At 36.2% G+C, this 24,258-nt stretch overlaps 1 long non-coding RNA gene across 1 annotated transcript; it reads right to left on the reverse strand.

Annotated features, from left to right (window-relative positions):
- Positions 1-23,629: 23,629 nt before the first annotated feature.
- Positions 23,630-23,925, reverse strand: LOC112180266. Its single transcript, XR_002928177.2, has 2 exons — positions 23,865-23,925; positions 23,630-23,762 (listed from the first exon to the last, which is right to left on the reverse strand). It is a non-coding gene; the product is annotated as an uncharacterized LOC112180266 (long non-coding RNA).
- Positions 23,926-24,258: the final 333 nt, after the last annotated feature.

Genomic DNA, 24,258 nt, shown 5'->3' on the forward strand with positions numbered 1-24,258 from the left:
GTATTTAGCCCTAATTTTATTGCATAGTTAATCTATTTATTTTTCTTCCCTACAATTTTCCTATTTTGTTATGTGCTTTCATTGCAGTACGTATCTTTTAATTTTTTTTGTTATTCATTTGGGCCAGCAACTCTATATCTCAAACATATGAATTTTGAATGTTATATTTTTGAACCAGAAGTTCAAAATTTCACAGTAGAACCTGAAGTTCTAATAGTAAAAACTCGAATTCGAAGCTTAGAGTATAAAATAAAAATTAGTATCAAAACTTCACTTTAATTTCCTCGAGCCTGAAGTTTCGAGCACCAAATTTATTTCAACTTGAAGTTGAACATATGAAATCTTAGAACCTGCAATTCTAATAGTAAAAAAATTCAAACCAGAAGTTTTGAGTGATTTTTCGTATGACAATTAATACATTTTTTTCTTATGCTTAACTAAAACTTTGTTACTGTACGTTATCTTATGAGTGTTCAAGAAGTTCACTCCTCCTTAGAACTTGGAGTTCTAATTGTGAGACTCGAGCCATAAGTTTCAAGTGAATATATGCATCATAAAGTTTTTAATCTGGATCAACCTCAAACCTGAAGCTTTGAGGGGATTATTTTGACACCAATTTAAAAGTAAGCACATATTTAACCGTTGCTTTATGACGAATGAGTTTGAGTACACCCCAAATTTGTGATCGTGGATTTTGTAATTAAAAGAGATCAAAACCTACAGTTCCTTGATCCTTAATTACATGAGGACTTGAAGTTCCTCAATGATCAAACTAACTAGATGACCATCTAAAGTCCTTCACTCATAAGTTATGATTATGAAGTTTAAACTCGACATTTCGAATATATCATTTTGGCCAGAAGTTCAAAATGCATTTGATGTTAATCTACATCAAACAACAATAAGTCATGTTTTAATTGTATAACACGGACCAGAAGCTTCGTGTATATCCCATGAGATCCACCATTCAATTCTTACAAATTTAATTTGTGTCATCTTCAAACTTATGTTTTGAGTGACTTTCAGGTAATGCAATTTTATCCATGGTGTCCAGAAAACATTATTAAGGCTTATGCTTAAGAGGCTAATATAACAACATCTTAGATCTTACATATCTAATTGATGGCTCCAGAAGAGCACATATTATTATCTCTTTGCATCTTGTGCCTCCAATATTACCAGAGATGTATAACCTCTCCCTCTCATGGATCTTATTGATATGAAAGCCGATTGACATGGTCATACCATGAAATGCCACTAGAAGTGGATTATGGCAAGAGAAAATCAGGAGTCCATGTAAATACTATCCTAACATCCACATATGTGAGAAAATTGTAAATTGGGTGTGTGTCGCCTATGGTATACTATATGGTGCATGATTATCAAGCCAATTTAGAAAGGGCACTGGTCAAATTAAATTGCATTGACTAATAAGAACATTGAGATTCATCTCACATGCCTGACGACTTTTGCTTACAATAAGCAACTTGAAAGCACTATTGTGTTATTCCACAGATTTATTGTAACCTCTTGAGTTTTCATTGAAACTAAATGTTTCTAAATCAGATTATCTAGGAACCTGATGTTCCTTAAGAGGTTGTTATAAATTGAAAAAATTGAAACCTTCAGTTTCTTGGATATCCAATTATATGAGGTCCTAAAGTCCTTCCTCTTTATGACTACACATTTATATGTGACACAGAACTTGAGATTCTCCACGTGATAAAGTTACTTTTTATTATGGATTGTAATCTTTAACTTGAAATTTTGAGTATATCATTTTGGCCAGCAGTTCAAAATGAATTTGGTCCATTCCAATTATCAGTATTTCACAAGTGATGTTTACTAAAGCTATGGTAACACTCATATTAAGAGTTGTAGATCTTGATTTATGGCTCCAAATGAGCTATTGTCATGATTACCGATTTGAAATATTGTTGCATTAAGTGCCTCCTATTTTGTTGGAGAAGACTTTTTGTCATCTCATATATACTGTGTTAAATTTCTACACTAAATTGAGGCATATAGTGTTACAAACCAAAAGTTCATTGAACCAAACACACTATTTTGGCTTGACCAGTTACGTCATCTTTGTGTACCATGTTTCATGGAATCACTTACAAGTTTTGATGACTACTAACCTTACTTACAAGCAAATTGTTTATTTACCGCATATTTGTGAGTTGTCACTTTAATGAGACAATCCTCCTGCCATGAGGGGGAGAAATATTGTTCCTAAAGAACAACATGAATTGGTGTGAGATATTTATCCACTGTCTCATTTTGATTTTCGGAAATATCTAAGCAAGTGATTTGATTAAAGAGAGTGACAAAATTATATGCTAAATGCCAAAACCATCTGCTTGGGTTAAAGTCCCTGAGACCAACCATATTAATACAAATAATATAGACTCTGTTTGATTTGTGGGATGCAAGTGTATCCAATTGACATGGTTCTCCTGAAGAGAATGTCATTAAACAACATCACATCTCCTAATATGGCTATACATACAAATGCTGTAAGTATGCCATTAGAAAATGATGTCTTAGTGATAGAATAATAAATCAATATGGTTGATGCTAATGGACAAAACATTTTTGACCTAAAACTTGGTTTGGGTTCGCCACCAGCCAATGAACATCTTCACTCCAAGGAAAGTGATAGATTTTTGAATGTATCTTTTGAGCATGGTCAAAATAAGACAGTCTTCCCTCCGTTAGGGGGAGGAAAGACTACTGTCATTTGAATAACAGCGTGAATTTGTGTCGATTATATCCACTAGGTCTAAAGTTTTAAGCTCCCAAAACAGGGAAGATTATATAAGCCCTATAAGGCTCATACACGAGATTATAAGTACAAAGATCCACATTCTCTACGTGATTCATCTATGAGAGATGATTGTCCTAAAAGCGAAAATGTATGCCCCAGAAGTGGCATGGGTACCCAATATCAATAAGCTTATTATAGCTAATGCATGCATATAAGAATGTGTGAGATCTATTATTGTAGATCATCGATGATAATTTACATTTGGTAGCTACCAAAAATCATTAAGGGCTGTATTGATGCTATACCACGTTTCATTATGAATGTTGACAAAGTATATTATTGGCCAAATTGGAAAGAGACAATTCCAATGAAAATGAATATTTGAAACGTGATGAAATACTTTGACATTTAACCCTAGCTACATGATACAAAAGTTTTGTCAAAAGTGAAAATAAATCACTATGACACAATGTCTATTTATAGAGACACGAGATTGTAAATATCTTCCCTTATACGAATGATAATTTTCTATAAATACAGTGTTACATATAGCTGTTATATTGACGAGAGATTTATGGCATGTTGTCATCATATATTATGAAGATCTTAAAGACACATTGCTAAAAGCAAAATCTCAAAAGTAAAGTGTCATTATAAGACCAGCAAGCGGCTTTCAACCACCTAGAATATTTTTTTGTTTTTATAAACCTATTATAACTTTTGGTGTATAGGTTGAAGACAAAAAAAAATGAAGAAATAGAAAAAAAAAAAAAAAACGAATTTTATTTATTTATTTTTATATATATTTTTTTATCTTGAAAATACCATTTTACCCTTCAAAAGTCAAAGTTAACGTTGACTTTGGATGGAATAAGTGAAATTGGATACGGTTGATTGAAATTGGAAAGTTTAGGGGGTAAAAATTCAAAATTGAAAGTAGAGGGGGTGAAATGATGACACCCCCAAACCTCAGGGGGGTAAACTGAAATTAATCCTAAATATTATTATCTATGTGGCTGTCCACGTAAATATTCATTAGTTATGTATTTTGATGTAAACTCTATCTTTATATAAATGAGACTAATGAGACTGAATGAGAACAACTTCTACTTCCTCCCAACTATTCTCTCTATATCTTCTTCCTACTTTATAATAACCATCAGTATGATTCTCACGTCTATTGTATATGTGTCAAATCGTTACTTGACAAGGGAAACATCAACATTTACGATGAGTAATAATGAGATTTTTCTTTTATCAATATTCTTGCTTTTTGACTTTGAAAAATAGTTAACAAAACTATGTTAGAGATTTCAGTAAATCTAAAGACATTCTATAGATCATGTTCCACCAATGGTAAGATCACTACTACAAAAAGTTAATCACACAACGGAACACAAATCATTTGTTGTGTGTTTAAGCTAGCTTTATTACACAACGGTACTTGTTATATTCTGTTGTGTGAATGCCAACAAAGTGAAAACTTTTTTATCAGAACCACATTGCACAACGGAAATGAAGTAATGTCTGTCGTCTGAGACTTAAAATATTTAGCGGCAGATTTCCCTCCACTTTGGAGTCTTGGTTGGCTCTTGTAACACTAAAATTTGGGCTACTAGGACAACGGGTTTTACTATTTCTGTTGTGTGATTGAAAAACTAAGCATCAAAGTTTGAGGAAGCTTTCTTGAAAATATTCCCCTATATAGGCCTAGTGTAAGCTGTTGTAATTGTACAACAGATTTAAGATTTTCTGTTGTGTGAAGATGGAACTAGGCGGCAGCATTTTGAGCCAAAATGCTGAAGGCGCCATGTTTCCCTCCATGATTTCACATTTTGATTTTTAGTGCTGCACTCAGACAACAGTTGGTGAGATTTCTGCTGTGTGAATAACATGGAGAATTTTTAGCTAGGTTTTGATTGCCATATCATATCTAAAAGAAAGAAAGAACAAAAAAAAAAAACATAGGCCTCTCTCGACACTCGACAGTCAGCTTTCTCTTGACTGCATATCCCGTAATTAACAAACCCATCTCGCAGTACCACCCATCTCTACCTTCTGCTTCATCACCTTCACCCTTTTCTCTTTCGCTGTCACTGTATGTCCTCAAAACCTTGGTCTTTCTCCGCCACCCGCTCCATCTCTCTCTCCCTTCCGCCGTCAAAGCTTTAGCTGGAAGCTTGAGTCACCGATTGGTGAGAATCTAATTCAGATTGTTGTGAGTTTGAGAGTTTGAGTCACCGATTGAATCTAATTCAGAATCTAATTCAATTCTCCGATTGGAAGATAAGCAACAAAGAAAAGGTTAGATTCTTGTTTTCCTCTACAAATCTTCGCTAGGTTTTCGTCTATCCATTTTTCAGTTTCTTTCTAATTTATGAACAGGCCAGTTCAGGTGCCTTTTTCACCCTTTAGCACAGTTCACAGTTTGTTGTTGTTGTCACTCAATTGTAGAATGTAGCAGTAGGGTTTTTGTGTGATTTGGTTTTAGTTTTGTGTGACAGTTGTCTGGGTTTGATTTTGTGAAAACTTTACTAATTTGGGTTTTCTGGGTTTGTCATAAGTTTTGTGCTTTTTGGGTCAAATTAAAGTTGGCATTTGTTGTGATTTGTGAAGATAAAATAGGAAAGCCTATCTTGCATGTTGAATTACATGTTGAATCCCCTAATCAAATGTTGGAGAGATTCCAATTTGATGAACAAGCTAGTAATAAGTTATCGGATACCAAGGATTATTTTTATGGTTCTAATTTCTAGACAATATCATGCTCAAACTGGTATTTTGGCATTGAATAGATTGTCATTTTATCATTAGCTCTTTGACTACTATTGGAGAACAATTATAGCTCTGGTGTTGGAAGTGGTGGTCAAGTTGCCAAGGATGCTCTAGGAAATGATGTAATTGCAGCAGAATGGCTTAAGAACCATGGCCCTGGTGACAGGACTTTCACACAAGGATTGAAGGTTAGCATACATCTTACTAGTATTTCAATTTATTTGGAAAGTTCAAGTTCATTTTGCAATTTAATAGCTCCAATTTGCTTGGTCTGAGCTTCTTTAAATCTGAAGTATGTCTCAAGTCCTTGGGCTGCTAGTTCAAAATTATATAAGCATCTATAGGCTAATAGTTATATATATGAATGACTTATTGATGCGCTCAAAGCAAGCGCATAATTTAACCCTGAAAATATCGTTAGTAGTATAAGCAAATAGGGATCGTTCTATCCGGGGATTGAGGGTACACTTGCAATTGTGAAACAAATAAAGAAAAGTATTATTTACAAAAATAAAATAAAGAATATAAATATATACAATTGTATAAACAAATAAAGAATTAAAATAATAAAGTATTATTTACAAAAATAAAATAAAGAATAGAAATATATACAAGTAACAAAATAAAAAGGGAGGGGGGTTTAAGAATTATAGAATTGAAAATTAAGATAAATAAAATAAAGAAAATGTAAAAAACATATATACAAGGGTGGATCAAAACCACATCCATATGCAAGAAATCCAATTACAATTCATATAGTTGATTTTAAATGTCATGAGAGAGGAGTTGATCATGTGAAACATTCGAAAGCAAATGATTTCCCATATTTTACTTTTCAATGCTAATTAACCTAAGCGAAAGCACCTAGATTAATCCTATCAAACATGCAATCAAGCCCTAGAAAGCTAGTCAATCATGACATGTTCAACGCATTAGACATAGAGAAAGGCTATCAACTCAAGTGTACAACTTAGTATGGAAAAGTCCACCTAATTGCAATCCTCTTTAATTAAATTCGGTCTTTGCACAAAACCTTTACTACTTTGATTCAAGTTTACACAAAACGAAAAGTCGATTTCATGTTCTTAAACCTAGCACCAATTATATCAAAACCCTAAGTGTTTGCAACCACATAAGATTAAAATACAAAAGTTTTCTATCATGCAAATTTAATTAAACAAACCCACATAAGCAACATAAAAATCAACATATAGAAATCACAACCTTATCTCAAAACATATAAACGGACTTTAAACTTTGCCCTTAACATTATTTGTTAACTAGAATTCATAGTTCTACAAATCTAAACAAAGAAAACCAAAAGAAATTACAAGGAAAAAGATAGAATTACACCATGAAGGGAGTGGATGATGAAGAGCTTGAGACGTTGATCTTGAATCTTTAAAGCAAGACTTCACTATCACGGCACAAGGTGGATGATGACGGCTAGGAGGCTTCATGGCTTCTTCTTCTCTTCTTCTCTTTGCTTAAAAATGCAGAAACTTAAAACTAGAGAATGGAGAGAAAAATGGAAAGGAAATGGAGAGACAAAGAAGATGAGATGGATGAAGGAATATATGGGAAATGGTGACTAAGGAAAATGGAGAGGAAATGGTGAGACAAGAAGATGAAATGGATGAAGGAATATATGGGAAATGGTGACTAAGGAAAATGGAGAGGAAATGGTGAGACAATGAGATGAAATGGATGAAGGAATGTGTATAGAAAAATGGAAAGGAAATGGAGAGACAAGGAGATGAAATGGATGAAGGAATGTGTATAGAAAAATGGAAAGGAAATGGAGAGACAAGAAGATGAAATGGATGAAGGAATGTTGGTGGGAAAATGGAGAGGAAATGGAGAGACAAAGAAGATGGAATGGATGAAGGAATATGTGGGAAAATGGAAAGGAAATGGAGAGACAAAGAAGATGGAATGGATGAAGGAATGTTGGTGGGAAAATGGAAAGGAAATGGAGAGACAAGGAGATGAAATGGATGAAGGAATGTTTTTTAGAATGAGAGGAGAAGGTGTTTATATAGGGAAGAAAAAGAAGAGTGAAATTGGAAAAGATGGAGTAAATTAGTGTGAGTAATGATGGAGAAAACATGATGATTACACCCTAAAACATGGAATGTTTTTGGGTGATGATGATGGTGGATTAGTGTGAGAAATGATGGAGAAAACATGATGATTACACCCTAAAACATGGAATGTTTTTGGGTGATGATGATAGTGGATTAGTGTGAGAAATGATGGAGAAAACATGATGATTACACCCTAAAACATGGAATGTTTTTGGGTGATGATGATGATGGATTTCCTACTCATTTACTTCAATTTTATCTCCACCGAAAGTTTAGATTCTGCCCAAGACTTCTTCATAACAAATATTCCCCCATGAATGTAGATTACTGTGGTAAAATTTCAGAATGTATTTCCATGTGGTTGGGCCGGAAATTCTGCTGGACCTCTTATAGGTCCAGTTTTTCAGTTTTGCTTCTGTAGAAAATTGGGCTGATTGTTTGAAGGCCTTCCACTCATAGTTTGCTCTGGCACTCTTCATAAGAAATGATCCTTGGGCTTTCTAGAATGAATCTGGAAAGTTTCAACTCATTTGAAGTTCGGATGGTTAGTCTGCCACTCCTCATTTCTTGTCTAGCTCGCTTTCTCATTGGCTCAATTTATCCAAGACACGCTTTCTCAGGCCAAAATGCTCATTTTAGGGCCAAACAGCTCATTTCATCATCATCTACTCCAATGTACCTAAAAAATAGAAATTGAGTTAAAAATCGATTCGTTAAGGAATTAACTAAGCAAAATGTGAGGAATTAACTATTAAAATACCGCATTAAAATGCTCCTATCAAATTCCCCCACACTTAGCTTTTGCTAGTCCCTTAGCAAAACAAAACAAAAAAAAAAAAAATCCAAAACAGAACAAAGACTTGACAAAAAGCAAGTAAATGACTCTATTGCTCCTAACTGTTGTCTCAGAGACTCCAAACTCATGGCTTTCACGTTAAACACTTAATCAAAATCACAAAGATAATTCCATGGTTAATAAACCTGTGACATTCATATGACTAAGCAAGATATGGAGAACTTAAGTTATACAGTGAATGATAGCATGTTTCGAACAAGTCCAATCCAAACTCACAGGGCATACTCTCGATTTTTCTCTCAGAAATGGCTATGCTTAAAAGCTTCACACTCAAGTATATGCAAGAGAACAAATTGTAAGGCAACAAACAGCTTGCATATTTCATCAATAAACACATTTTGTGAAGAATTTTTAAAGACCTCATGAAATGACTAAGTGCACAAATGGACCTAAACCATAAGCTCGACTGCGTAACTGACTCCACTAACCAAAGACTGCCCATCTCAAGGATCAAGTCAGCACTTAAAACAGGTTGTAATGGGGCTAAGCTAGGGTTTTCGAAATGAAGATTAAGGATACAAAAAAATCCTAAGGACCTAGCAGAGCATATAAGGACCACCTTATGTCATCATTTTTGTAGACCAAATATCATTGTTTTGGGCCAAACCTTCACTCTAACCAACATGGGAATGGACAAAGGCATAATTTTCAACTTTGAGCCTTCTACAAATTTGCAAGTCCAAAACCACACTTCAACATTTTCCCAAGAGTTTTCTTTTCAATTTTTCTTCTCTTTTGCCGCTTTTCTTTCTTCTTTTTTTTTCACGGCAAAATTTTTTTTTTTCTTGGATTTTCCCCACCCCACACTTGTCTTTCATCGTCACCCCTACATACTATGTCATGCTCTACTAAGTCCTTAAGACAAGGGTAGAGATATCCTGTACTAAGCTCATGGTAGGGTAGTGAGGGTGATGAAACAAAGGTTTTCAACGTAGGCTCAAAGGGGTTCATTCTAAGGAGTCCCACGACGGGCACAATTGGGGACACATGCTTGTTTGGCTTTGGTGGTTACCCTAATGCCTTCTATCCTATCCAGGATCAGTGCATATTATGGCATACAAGTTTTGACAGTCACAACAGCCGAGTTCTAGTACTCTCTAGTCCATTAAAATCTATGGCACATGATCATTGGATTTTCAAAGAAAGATGAGGTTTTGCAAATACAGCCATGAAATTCTGAAATTATCAATAAGCACTAAAAAAGAAAGTATTTTAGCTCAACAGCTCACTTGCGTCAAATGAATCAGACTTAATCCTAGCATGCTTAATGAACCAAGTTACAATCCTATCTCAAATCTTCATACAAGCATCACAATGTCGATTAACCACAGAATTCAATTAAGTCATATTTTGATTGTGAAAACCTTCAGCCATGAATTCAGAGACATGTTCATCCTAGACGTTAGGAGCATCCTAAGACTCAAACAAACAAAAACACTCTAAAACCAACATTTTTTTTTTTTTTTACAATTTAATTTAATTTCAACACTTAGGTACGGGAACAGGGAGTCTCGATGTGCAATGGGACTGAAACAGCTACCCTTTTTCAAGACTATGTTTAATCCAATATACCTTAGTGTATCACAACATCAATTAAAAACACAATAAAAACACAATCCAACATCAACTATTTTTCATTTTTTTTTTATATACTAACTACTAAAAACACAATAAAGCAATAATCCTTCCCCCATACTTAATTCATGCATTGTCCTCAATGTATAAACAAATATAAATCATGCAAAGCATAAATCAAGCATAGAAGAGAAAGTTAACACAACGAAACCTAAAACAACCTAAAATTCATGAAAATAAAATAGAAGGAAGAGTTCAAGAAAGCAAATCTGCGTTTGATGTCTCCTCCACAGCTACAGTTGAAATGGGTTGCCTCCCATGCAGCGCTTAATGTTTAAAGTCTTTCAGCCTAGACTTGTTCCTCCATTTACTCCTTTGGAGGAGCGGTATACGGGCGAGTGGCAGCCCTCTTGCTGGTTTCAGCTTCCTGAGGAGGGTCCTCATGGTGTGATGCAGTAGCGTCCTTGCGAGGAAACCCAGGAGGATAACTCTGCAAGTTATTGACTTCCTGAGCAAGCTTGTTTATTGCAGTGTGACAGCGGATCAAAGAGCAGTTCATCTCAGAGATGTAATCGATCATGCAATTGACTCTCCAATCTGTCACCATAATACCATCGCGGAGAGAGGAGCGCAAATCATCAATCGAATCCGACAAGCTTTCCAGGGTGGCCATAGGCCGAGGAGCACGAGCAGCTGGTGAGGAAGAAGACTCTCCGGGATGCAGTCTGGGAGAGCGACGAGGCAGAGGAGGGGGACTGCGGGTACGCTCACGGATAGGACGATGGTCCCATGGACGAGTAAGCCCAGCTCTAGTGGCCGCTTGACGACCTTCTTCCTCCAAAGAGAGAACACGGTGTTGATTGACGCCCCTGCGAGGAGTAACCTTGGTTTGAGCCATGAGGAAGTAGAAGGAATTTGAAACTGCACGCTTAGACAAACCTTAGTAAAATCTGGAGGAGACAAAAAAGGATGTATATGTAAAGCACAAAATAGGGTAGAAATCTCAACAGGCACACGGTTTTAACAAAGCTTCTCCGGGAAGGAGAAGAGTTATGATAGTTCACGGCCCAAGAAACTCCCCCACGTGTAAATATTCCTTTCTTTTCCTGGATTTATGGCATGCTTTCGGCTATTGCTTGTCTGTCACGGATCCTCGAGATTCGTTTGATTCCCCCACGCGTCCTTTCTTTTCCTTGATTCACGGCAATTAAACCTGCTTTCGGCTGTAGCTTATCTGTCACAGCTCCTCGAGATCAGTTTGGTTCCCCCACGTGTCCTTCACGAGCCAACAGCTTTTCCGTGTTTTCGGGTGACTTTAATCCAACGCGTAGATTTAATCTCAGAGATCGTCGATCCAACGGTGGAGATCTGCTCACTCGTTCTATAAATAGGTGCATTCTGAGCGACTGTTCACTCCAAAAGAAAATTCTTCCGAGTTCCAGTCTTTCTCTCTCAACCCTTCAGCCTTTCTTTCGAAACTCAAATCCTTTCTTCATCAACATGGAACCACAAACTCTGCAACTAATGGAGCAACAGACCCAGCAACAAATCGAGGATGGAGGAAACAACCAAGCAGCCGGGACTAATAACCGGTGGGCTCCCACACCGCCTCAACTAAGAATCCTCAAGGGCCTTTACTATGATAAGGGTTTTAAGTACCCAACTCCAGAGCAGATTCAAGAGATCTGCCTCCATCTGAAACAGTATGGGCAGATCGAGGACAAAAACGTCTTCTTTTGGTTCCAGAACCTCAAGGCTCGTGAAAGGCAGAAGTTGAAGGAATTTCGGAACGTTCCGGTTGGTGGATCTCTCGATCTCAATTTTGGATCCACTAGTTCTACTGATGATGGTAGATCCATTGATCTAAACTTTGGGTCACGTGTCGGCTATGGTGTTGACCCATATTCTTCCTCACCCTTCAACACTAATACCAGTACTACCTCCTTTGGCACAACAGGAGGACAATCTTTCATGGAACAACGAGGAGGAGATCACCAGGAGATTGAAACCCTTCCACTATTCCCCATGCATGGTGAGGACATCTTTGGCAACATGAAGACTACTTCCGAGGGAGGTAGCGGCTATGGCGGTGACTCTCGCATTTCCCTTGAGCTCAGCCTCAACTCCTACGGAGATGCAGACATGGTTTAGTATAGAGTATTCACAAGTATTTCTTTTATTATAAACATTATTGATATCGAATCAAATTCCAAGCGGTAAATCAAGTGGACGTGCGGCCCAAGTATAGTCGCCTAGACACAAACTCCCTTTCAAATCTTTTGGGCAACCTTACTGAAATGGCCAGGTGGGGGAGGGTGAACACGAGAGGAAAAATCCATTTTAGCATGAGCTACTCCCACATTGTGGTTTATGCCCATTTGCAAGCACTTCTGGATTCAAAAACCCGTCATGAACGTTGTCCCCTTCCTAGACACCATTTCACATAGGCTTTCTTACTAAGATGAGAAAGTTCATAAGTGTGAAGACAGTTCAACAAGTGTTAATAAAGGCCGCCCTCAACCTTAAGGGACCTGAGCTAGGTACCAGTAAGGGGTTTAGGCCAATATTAACAAAAGAGACTTCACCTATTCCTCTCAATTTACAACCTACAATTAAAATTCGTGTTCAATAATATAAATAATATTTAAACTAAGTTTTAAACAATTTATTTACAACAAATATATACAATAAATGACACAATTTAGCAAGTGATTTTTCAATCCCCGGCAACGGCGCCAAAAATTGATGCGCTCAAAGCAAGCGCATAATTTAACCCTGAAAATATCGTTAGTAGTATAAGCAAATAGGGATCGTTCTATCCGGTGATTGAGGGTACACTTGCAATTGTGAAACAAATAAAGAAAAGTATTATTTACAAAAATAAAATAAAGAATATAAATATATACAATTGTATAAACAAATAAAGAATTAAAATAATAAAGTATTATTTACAAAATAAAATAAAGAATAGAAATATATACAAGTAACAAAATAAAAAGGGAGGGGGGTTTAAGAATTATAGAATTGAAAATTAAGATAAATAAAATAAAGAAAATGTAAAAAACATATATACAAGGGTGGATCAAAACCACATCCATATGCAAGAAATCCAATTACAATTCATATAGTTGATTTTAAATGTCATGAGAGAGGAGTTGATCATGTGAAACATTCGAAAGCAAATGATTTCCCATATTTTACTTTTCAATGCTAATTAACCTAAGCGAAAGCACCTAGATTAATCCTATCAAACATGCAATCAAGCCCTAGAAAGCTAGTCAATCATGACATGTTCAACGCATTAGACATAGAGAAAGGCTATCAACTCAAGTGTACAACTTAGTATGGAAAAGTCCACCTAATTGCAATCATCTTTAATTAAATTCGGTCTTTGCACAAAACCTTTACTACTTTGATTCAAGTTTACACAAAACGAAAAGTCGATTTCATGTTCTTAAACCTAGCACCAATTATATCAAAACCCTAAGTGTTTGCAACCACATAAGATTAAAATACAAAAGTTTTCTATCATGCAAATTTAATTAAACAAACCCACATAAGCAACATAAAAATCAACATATAGAAATCACAACCTTATCTCAAAACATATAAACGGACTTTAAACTTTGCCCTTAACATTATTTGTTAACTAGAATTCATAGTTCTACAAATCTAAACAAAGAAAACCAAAAGAAATTACAAGGAAAAAGATAGAATTACACCATGAAGGGAGTGGATGATGAAGAGCTTGAGACGTTGATCTTGAATCTTTAAAGCAAGACTTCACTATCACGACACAAGGTGGATGATGACGGCTAGGAGGCTTCATGGCTTCTTCTTCTCTTCTTCTCTTTGCTTAAAAATGCAGAAACTTAAAACTAGAGAATGGAGAGAAAAATGGAAAGGAAATGGAGAGACAAAGAAGATGAGATGGATGAAGGAATATATGGGAAATGGTGACTAAGGAAAATGGAGAGGAAATGGTGAGACAAGAAGATGAAATGGATGAAGGAATATATGGGAAATGGTGACTAAGGAAAATGGAGAGGAAATGGTGAGACAAGGAGATGAAATGGATGAAGGAATGTGTATAGAAAAATGGAAAGGAAATGGAGAGACAAGGAGATGAAATGGATGAAGGAATGTGTATAGAAAAATGGAAAGGAAATGGAGAGACAAGAAGATGAAATGGATGAAGGAATGTTGGTGGGAAAATGGAGAGGAAATGGAGAGACAAAGAAGATGGAATGGATGAAGGAATATGTGGGAAAATGGAAAGGAAATGGAGAGACAAAGAAGATGGAATGGATGAAGGAATGTTGGTGGGAAAATGGAAAGGAAATGGAGAGACAAGGAGATGAAATGGATGAAGGAATGTTTTTTAGAATGAGAGGAGAATGTGTTTATATAGGGAAGAAAAGAAGAGTGAAATTGGAAAAGATGGAGTAAATTAGTGTGAGTAATGATGGAGAAAACATGATGATTACACCCTAAAACATGGAATGTTTTTGGGTGATGATGATGGTGGATTAGTGTGAGAAATGATGGAGAAAACATGATGATTACACCCTAAAACATGGAATGTTTTTGGGTGATGATGATAGTGGATTAGTGTGAGAAATGATGGAGAAAACATGATGATTACACCCTAAAACATGGAATGTTTTTGGGTGATGATGATGATGGATTTCCTACTCATTTACTTCAATTTTATCTCCACCGAAAGTTTAGATTCTGCCCAAGACTTCTTCATAACAAATATTCCCCCATGAATGTAGATTACTGTGGTAAAATTTCAGAATGTATTTCCATGTGGTTGGGCCGGAAATTCTGCTGGACCTCTTATAGGTCCAGTTTTTCAGTTTTGCTTCTGTAGAAAATTGGGCTGATTGTTTGAAGGCCTTCCACTCATAGTTTGCTCTGGCACTCTTCATAAGAAATGATCCTTGGGCTTTCTAGAATGAATCTGGAAAGTTTCAACTCATTTGAAGTTCGGATGGTTAGTCTGCCACTCCTCATTTCTTGTCTAGCTCGCTTTCTCATTGGCTCAATTTATCCAAGACACGCTTTCTCAGGCCAAAATGCTCATTTTAGGGCCAAACAGCTCATTTCATCATCATCTACTCCAATGTACCTAAAAAATAGAAATTGAGTTAAAAATCGATTCGTTAAGGAATTAACTAAGCAAAATGTGAGGAATTAACTATTAAAATACCGCATTAAAATGCTCCTATCACTTATACAAGTGAACGTCTTCTCTTTTTATCTTTAATTCTGTAAATACTGCCATATTTTTCTCTTTACTATTGCAAGAAAATCACTTGAATCAGTTGCCTTTTCTTCAAACAATATAACATTACCCCCACTTTATAACTATGTAGTATCTTCATTCAAAATCATATTCAAGATAGGAATTTAGTGGTAGTACTTTCCATTGATTCTTTTAGTTATTTGCTAAATATCTGAAGAGCGATTTGGATATACGAGGATAGTAGTTGAAATATCTGAAGAGCTGCTTCTACTGTCTTAATGACTGCCCTATGATTCGCTTTTTCTCTCTTTACAAGTGCCAATGTGCAACTTCCTCAGCTAGTTGTGCCTCTTCTAATCTTTTTTTTTTCTTCCAATTTCCATCGGTTAAGTTCCATATCATGGCATTGATACATAATGAGAAGATATACTCGAGTAGTTTTGCCATATGAACTGTTGCTGTTCTCATTTGCTTGACAGAACTTGGAGGCATAAGATGTCCGTTTTGTGTGTGTCTGTGTCAAGTATACATTTAGTTATATTACATCTTACTAGATGTGGCACAAATATATTGCATGTGGCATGTTGCTCTAATAAATGTGCGTCTATGCATCATATATAGCATAGAAAACCACGTACACTATATATATATTGGTACTTGTTTGAGATGTCATGACAGGAAATCACTGAATGTGGGAGCATCTAAACTGGTTCTTGACTAAAAAAATTTCTGATATTTTAAGTACTTTAATATGCATTACGTACAAAAAAAAAAAATGCTAGGTAATTGTCTTACCACATTCTGTGAGTGACTGGACTAATATTGGGATACTAGAATATTTGGTATTGTGTTACATTGGTAATTTTTTTCTTGAAACACCTATATCTTGTTAAACTTTTGTGCATACAGAGTAACCTTTAAATTGGGTATTGAACTTATCTCAGGTCTTTGCTATGGAAAGTTGGAAGCTGGACTACTTACATTCATTATATCCATTGTTCTTCTTGGGCACCTGGTATACTGCTATTGCATATGTCTTGTTCAAATTGATCACTTAAAACGTTGAATATGTAGTGAACTTTGGAAATTAGGTCATCGATCTTCCATATACATTCACTTGATATGTAGTGAACTTTGTAGTCAATGTTTCAAACATATAATTTTTAGTACATTTGGTTTGAAGACTTCGCGTGATCTCATAAGTTTGGTTGATTTGTTTCTTAGGCATAATGCATAGCTGAAAGTTAACATATTTTGGCTGCAATGTGCGAAACCTATGTGTTTCAAGAACCCTAGTGGAATAGAAATCAGAGTGGACAGATACATGTTACCACTAATGGATCTTGTCCCGTAAAGAAAACTAACAAAGTTGGTTTTCTGCCCTCGGTGAAGAATTTTTAGTACATTTTGTTTGTCCTTTTATTTCTGACAGACTCAAGCATTACTTTTGGTTTGCATTGCTTTGTGCTGGAACTAATTGCTTTCTTTTCAAGCATTACTTATGATATATGTAGGGAGCACTTAGAGTTTCCATGACAAGTTCAGGATTTATCTATGAGCCTTATGCACCTAGTGAAAAAGTTTCATTTTTCCTGAGGTTAGTAATTTCTTTTATTACTCTTTGAAATTGTTGTAATTAATTAGAACAAGCCTTCATAGTAATGGAACTCTACTGAGAGTTAGTTGCAGTTTTATCTATGCATTTTCAGTTTTCACTAGGTCATAGATAGAATCTCATTTATTTAGTAACCATCAAAATTTAGTTGTAGTACCAAAACTTGTTGTATACTATCTTCCTCCTGTGCTTATTTAGATAATGGAAACCAGTTTTTGTTATCTTGATGTGGCTTATTTCTTTATGCTATATGTATACTCATGCGCTCACACACACTTTTGTTGTTCAATTTGCTTTCTTTTTAAAGAATATGGTTGTAGAATTTTATTGAATTCTCTTAGCTTCAGTTTCTCTACGCAACTGTCAAATTTGATTACTCGGCATTTTGCTCTTTATTGTTCCTTTCTTTTGTTATACATAACACCTGATGTTTTATGTAACAGATGGTTCACTAGAAGTGTATGTGGGTTGTACTCTTACTTCCTTTCACTCATTAGTTAACCTTCTTATCCAGATAAATACTCTATTGGCAACTGGAGACAAAAACACTTTTAAGGAAAGCAGTTACCGAGAAAATGTACTCTGTATGCTTCTGTTCTTTTGTATTACTCTTAAGCTTTCTGTTCGAAATTTTATTATACTATCTGCTGTTTCACTGCTTTCTTGATGTAAAATTTTTGAGACATTATCTATATCTTTCCATTTCAGGAACTAAAGAATGAAATAAAACAGAAATAATCCATATGGAGTGAAGTTTATTGGGAAATGGTTGAGCCAATTGTAAAAATACGCACCTTGCGAGCACGAGTGACAAGTTTCTATCAAACTTATTATATTTTCTATTCTATCTAAGCACTTAAAGTTTAATAAAACAGAAAGGAAGACTCAAAATGCTGGGATGGCTTACTTATCTACATGTATATTGTTAGCATCTAGATATACTCAATCTTCCAAAATGAATGAATTCTTAATGTTGACTTCTAGAGTATGAACTTGAGTTATGTTCCTTATGGTTGCAGTTCTTTTGGCCTTCTCTGCATTCCCAGCTAACTTCTTTGCCTTATCCCTTCTCTCCTCATTACATATATTGGTGGTGATCCAAAAGATCTCGAAAAGGTGTTTATACAGCTTACACTTGAGTTTCTGTCAAAGCAGGTAAACTGATCACCATCTTCTCTTCTTTGATAAGCTGTCCTTATGATATATGCAGGGAGCTCTTAGAGTTTCCATGACAAGTCCAGAATTTATCTATGAGCCTTATGCACCTCGTGAAAAAGTTCCATTTTTCCAGAGGTTAGTAATTTCTTTTATTATTCTTTGAAATTGTTGTACAAGCCTTCATAGTAATGGAACTCTACTGATAATAGAAAAACCATGCTTTCTAGGCAGTTGCTTCAGAATCAGTGGCTACCTTTTTTAATGCATTTGCATCTTCACTAACATCAAAATGGGTCTCTGTTTTAGTGTTGCATAATTTCATTGCTTGTTCTTCTTCTCTTCTTTTTGCTATGGTTCTTATAGCAATTCTAATAAGTTCTGCTTTCTTTGAAAGGGAAAAAAATACAAACAGTACCCAACTTAAGGCCCACTATGAATTTCTATACCTAAGTTTTTGAAACTATCACAATGGTACCCCAAATACCTTGCCCGACCCAACATATGTACCTGCCGTCCATAACAACGTTAACTCGTGTGCCACGTAGCGTATTTGATGGGTATTTGTGTCATTTACTTACCCAGCCCTATTCTTGAGTCCATTTTCTCTCTTTCTCTCTCTCTCCGATTTGTTGTGTCTCTGCCTCTCTTCCCGATTTGTTGTATACAGTGGGTGATAGATTAGAAAACTTATATGAGTATGTTCCTATTGAAGAGAGGAAGAGAATGGTGTAAAAAGGTCGGCTGAAAGAGGGAGGAGACGGCAGCAAGGTCATCGGAAAAGAAGAAGGCAGTTTTGCTAGTGTTTTTTTTTTTTTTTCTAGGCTCAATTTGGGGTTTTCCCAATTCTTCTCCTTGTTTCTTCTTAGTTGGTGCAAAGAATTTGGATTAATCTTTGGATTAGATGTTTGTGGAATTTGGAATTTGGATCATATGGATTGGTAGTTTTTCCAGCTTCAATGAATCCCAACCAAAAAAGTCAAATTCAATGAATCCCTGTTCAAGCTCATACGTTTTAATTAATCTAGACTTTGACCACCAAAATTTGTTCCTTTCTTCTTCTTCTGGCCTCAATATCCGGTTTTGGCAGCAAAACCCAGCAACTGGGTAGGAAATGCAGAAGCAAACCAACCTTAATCTAAAGACAGAAAAAGAATGACCAAAACCCAAACCCAAACAACAAACTCAATTGTCGTTTATATTGCATCCACCTCCTCCAACCTCTCAATTGTGTCGTTTCTCAAAGTATAGAGATCCATCATAAAGAATCCAAGTAACTACCTTTAATTGGAAGGCTTTATCCAATCCTGATCGTCTTCTTAAAAAATTGGTGGTTCTAAAGCCATAGCTTTCTTGGTAGAGGGGAATCTCATTCTAATCTTCAAATTTGGCACAACAGCACCTCTTTCTCTCTTCGAAGCAACTTAGCTTGTCTTGAATTTTGTCTCTATTCTTTACCAACAAGTTGAACATTTTACACGAGCTCAAGAGCTTGCAGCAATGAAATTCCAGAGCTTAGATTGTGGGCTCGAACAAAAGAGCCAAATCTTTCAAAGCTTTCCTAGAAATACTCGACCTCATTTATCGACCCATCATGCTTGCCATCTCTGTTGCCATACTCCGACCCATCTCTGCCGAATAGCCATCAACGTGTCCCAAGTACCTCACTGTCTTGATTCAACAGGGGTCACCCGTGGAGTGGACTCGCTGCCTGAGTTTGAAGTCTGGGTTTGATTCCAATGGGTCTTGCATTTCTGAAGATCAATCGTTTGAGATGATCATCGCAGTTATGGCAAGAGTGGGGAAGGAGGGGAAGGAGAGAGTAACCAGAGTGGTTATTAATCAAGTAAAAAAAAAAGATGTTGGGACGGAATTACCCCTCAAAATATGCCACGTGGTTGGTTAGTTAACGCCGTTATGGACGGCGTGTATGTATGTTGGGTTAGATTGAAAATTCTGGGTACCAATGTGATAGTTTCAAAACTTTGGGTATAAAAATTTAGAATGGGCCTTAAGTTGGGTACTGTTTGTATTTTTTTCCCTCTTTGAAATTAGGGCCATAACAAGGATGCCTACTCTGCGGTAATGATCCAAAGCTCGAGCAGCAACGTAAATGAGTTTTGGAGTGGGATCTTAGAGCTCGAGAAGCAAGTGATATGGATTACCTCATTTCAGCATATGAGTTACCAAGTTTGATTCATGGGTCTAGCTAGCAGCTAGGAATAATGCTTTTAATTCATGTGTAGGTAGTAGCTAGGAAGGCTTTCTTGTTTAGTACATTATCTAATAACTTGAATGTTTGGAAGTTGGAAAAACTTATATGATATGGATTAGTGTGGTTTTATGTGGTATTATGGAGCATTATTTATGAAAAGATATTCCAGGTATGGAATACATAATGAACAAACAACAGCTCAAAACAATGTTGTGAGAACCAAGCTCAGACAACAAACCTAATGTTGCTCACATAATGGTTGATAAAAAGAATTTGTTGTGTGAACTAACAACCAACAACAAAAGAAAACAAAATTCTGTTGTGTGAGATTCATAACACACAACGGAAATAAAATCATCTCTGTTGTTTGAGTAATCAACAGACAAGTGAGATAATTTCACTTCGGTTGTGTGTTACTTACCTCATACAACAAAGAATGAGTTATATCTATTGTCTGTTATGAATCTCAGACAACAGAGAGTAAGTTATACCGCTTGTGTGTTATGAATCTCACACAACGGAGAATAAGTTATACCGGTTGTGTGTTATGAATCTCACACAACGGATAATAAGTTATACCAGTTGTGTGTTATGAATCTCACACAACGGCAAAATTTCTTTTTCTGTTGTGTGAATGTGCCGAGGCATCCCCGCGCATGCCATGCCAGGCACATGCCTGCGCAGAATTCACACAACGAAAATAGGTATTCTGTCGAGCAAATTATGATCACACAACGGTAAAATCACCATTGTCTGAATTTTCAATCACACAACACTCACTTAGACCACGGTGAGCTTGGTCATCACACAACAGAAATCCACCGTCGTCTGATGGCCTTTTTGTAGTAGTGAATTAAGAAATATGATCATGTTAATAGAAATGAGACTTTACTTGGTTTGACAGGTTAAACAGTTAAGAGATGTTGTAGGGACACCTATGTAATGTAATAGTATGCCGAAATATGTTGAACTTTATTAACACTATTTTTTTTTCTTGAAATTCTCTTGTACCGGCCATGGAATGTAATAGTATGCCGAAATATGTTGAACCTTATTGACACTATTTTTTTTCTTGAAATTCTCTTGTACTGGCCATAACATTACCATTCATAGAAATTCTCTTATACGGGCCATAACATTACCTTTCATAGAACATGATTTTTAGCACGTGTCAGAGTTAGTAGAACATCGAAACCTAAACAATTTTTTTTTTAAGTGAATTTTCTTGTTTTCTAACTTAAAGAAAAAAACGTAAAAAGATATTTGCATTGTAAAATTCAAATTCAGTTAGTTCGAGAAGTGTGAATGATTCATTATTTATTATCCAAAAAAAAGAAGTTGGAATTTTTTTGATGAGAAAATAAGAATATGCGATTGTTGATACCTTGTACATATGGTAGACAAACACCGAAAGAACACGGCCCACTGGCCACCAGAAGAGGGTTGGACCTAACTTTACAAAACGGGCCCAAAGCCTAATGCATACATTGGCCCATAGGGTAAGTAAAAGGTGACAAGCTCAAACCTACACTATAAATACATGTTCCCCTTTCATTTATGGTAAGCAACTGTGAACCCCGAAAATATTTAAGGAATGGAAGTGTAATTAGTCGAGATTGAGTTTATGGTCTCAGTAATTATTTTAAGGCTTGGAAATAATATTTAAAAATTTTCACGAAGTGGAATCTTCAATTTAAGAGTTTGTTAATAAAGTACGCGATGCAACGAGTTTGTGAAAATTTTCGGAGAATTTTTCGAAAACCCAAAGTATTTATTATTAATTTCTGAATTTAGCGAATTATGGAAATTCATTTAAAATAAGAAGAAAATGCCATGGTACAATCTGAGCCGTAAAAAATTAGCCATTGCTTGATCGGAGCCGTCGAAATTCAATCAAGAGTGGGTGGAGATCTAGTCGACGATCCAGATCGTTCCAGAAACTATCAGAGATCTCGATCCGGATCGAGGACCGGACGACCCGGCGACTGGGTCCGACCTTAACTCTGCCGTCCGGCCACTATACGGCGGTGCACTGGTAGGGTTTGAATGGTCTTTCCGGCGCCAACCTTTCTCTGGTATTGATTTTTTCATTCGCCAAATGTGGAGAGAGAATAGACAGCCGGGAGCTTCGACAGCTCTGGTGAGTTTTCCGGCGACACCGGCGACGGATTGAGCTGCATGTGGTACAAAAATTTATCCACTCGTTATGCTCTGCATGATTATGTAATTGGTTTTCAATTTTAGTCTAGTTTGAACGAGTTGTTGTTTTGGGTGTTTCGACCTTCATCGGAGTTTCCTATTTCTGGCGACCGTTCTAACTTCCTTCGGTCATTGTTAAATTGTTGGCCGGGCTAAATTGATGATCTCGGGTACGTTCTGCAGTAGCGATGTCACCGGTCGTGGTGGCAGTTTCGATCTTTCCGGTAAATCCTCTGCTTTGATTTGTGTTGTGAGTTGTGTATTGATACCCACTCGTGTTCATAAACGCAGAATTGGCAGTGTTTGGAAATAGTCGAAAAACGTGGGAAATTCTTGGTTGCTGTGTTTGTAGTCGGAAAAGTACCCTGGCAGCTCAGACGTCTTGTCTAGTTTTCTTTGATTCGAAGTTAGGTGGGTTCAGTTCAAAGTTCTGAGCAGTACCGTGTGTGTAGTTAGTTTCTAGAATTCGTTGGTCTGTATGCTTACTGTGAATCTGTGCTTATTAGAATGAGGAATGGAATCGATGTGATTTCATTCTTGGTTGTTGGGGTCCAAATCTTCTGTCCCTAATACTCTGTCTCCTTCCTTGTACTCCTATAGAAATTGGACATTTGGACACTAACCTGACAAGAATTAACGCCGTAGACCTATCGTTTCTGAAAATAAAAAGAACATCTCCTCCTGTCTCCCGTCTTCATCCATTTCTGTTCAAAAACCACCACTCATACTCTCCAATTGGTTCTTCAAATCATCATCATTAACAAGACAAATCGTGAAATCAGTCCATAACTTGGTTTTTAACAGAAATTCATTTTGTGGAGACCGGAATCAGACTAGCTCTCTTTGGAAATTTCTATCCAATTCCAGATTGATTCCAGAAGAATCAAAGGAAGAACCCAGAAAAACCAGGGCGGAGTCGCAACATTTTAGCATCCAAAAGCTAGAAACTTTGTCTTTAAAACATGAGTCAAAGTCCTTAAACAAAAACTATCAGCACCAATTGCAGATTCCAAATCCTTGAAGTACGTAATTAAAGATAAATATAAGAGAATAGATTCCCTTAAACATTTATCATCAATACCCAGATAGGGGAAATGGAAGAACCACAAGGACACAATTCAATGATCTATATTTAGTTTACAACCAAGTGAATTAAATGAAAACCCAAGACCAAAAAAATTAATTGAATGTTTCTCAAGTATCTTCAAGCAAGGGATCTTCGAACCTGGCCGATGATTGAGCACTTGAGCCCCATGCTTTGATTCTGTTTAAAACAAAATAAAATTGCAAAGAGTATATATATTTGGTCTGGAAACTTGCGAAGTAAAGCAATGAAGATTTGAAGACTAAACGGAAGGGAACTAACGCTGTCAAAGTGTTGTCAACACCACAACACATGTGGGCAAAGGCCACACACATATTGCCACACAATTACAAAATTGTGGATATGGAACTCATACCCACCTTTATATTCAACTGTATCCTTAACCGACAAACACAAAACATTGTGCCTAATTATTTAATATTTTTTTTTATTTTTTTTATTTAAACCAATTATTTAATATTTTTTTGGGTCTTCTTTTCTGTACCCCTTATCTCTTTCTTTTCTCTCTCAGACTCTTATCTCTTTCTCTTCTTCTGGAACCATCTCTCTCTCTCTCTCTCTCTCCTCTTTCTCTTCTTCTGGAAAAATAAACCATCTCTCTCTCTCTCTCGTCTTACTGCATCTATTTCCATCCTTCCTCCGATTCTTCAATCAC

Source organism: Rosa chinensis, chromosome 7 (assembly GCF_002994745.2).
Source record: "Rosa chinensis cultivar Old Blush chromosome 7, RchiOBHm-V2, whole genome shotgun sequence".
Classification (NCBI taxonomy): Eukaryota; Viridiplantae; Streptophyta; class Magnoliopsida; order Rosales; family Rosaceae; genus Rosa; species Rosa chinensis.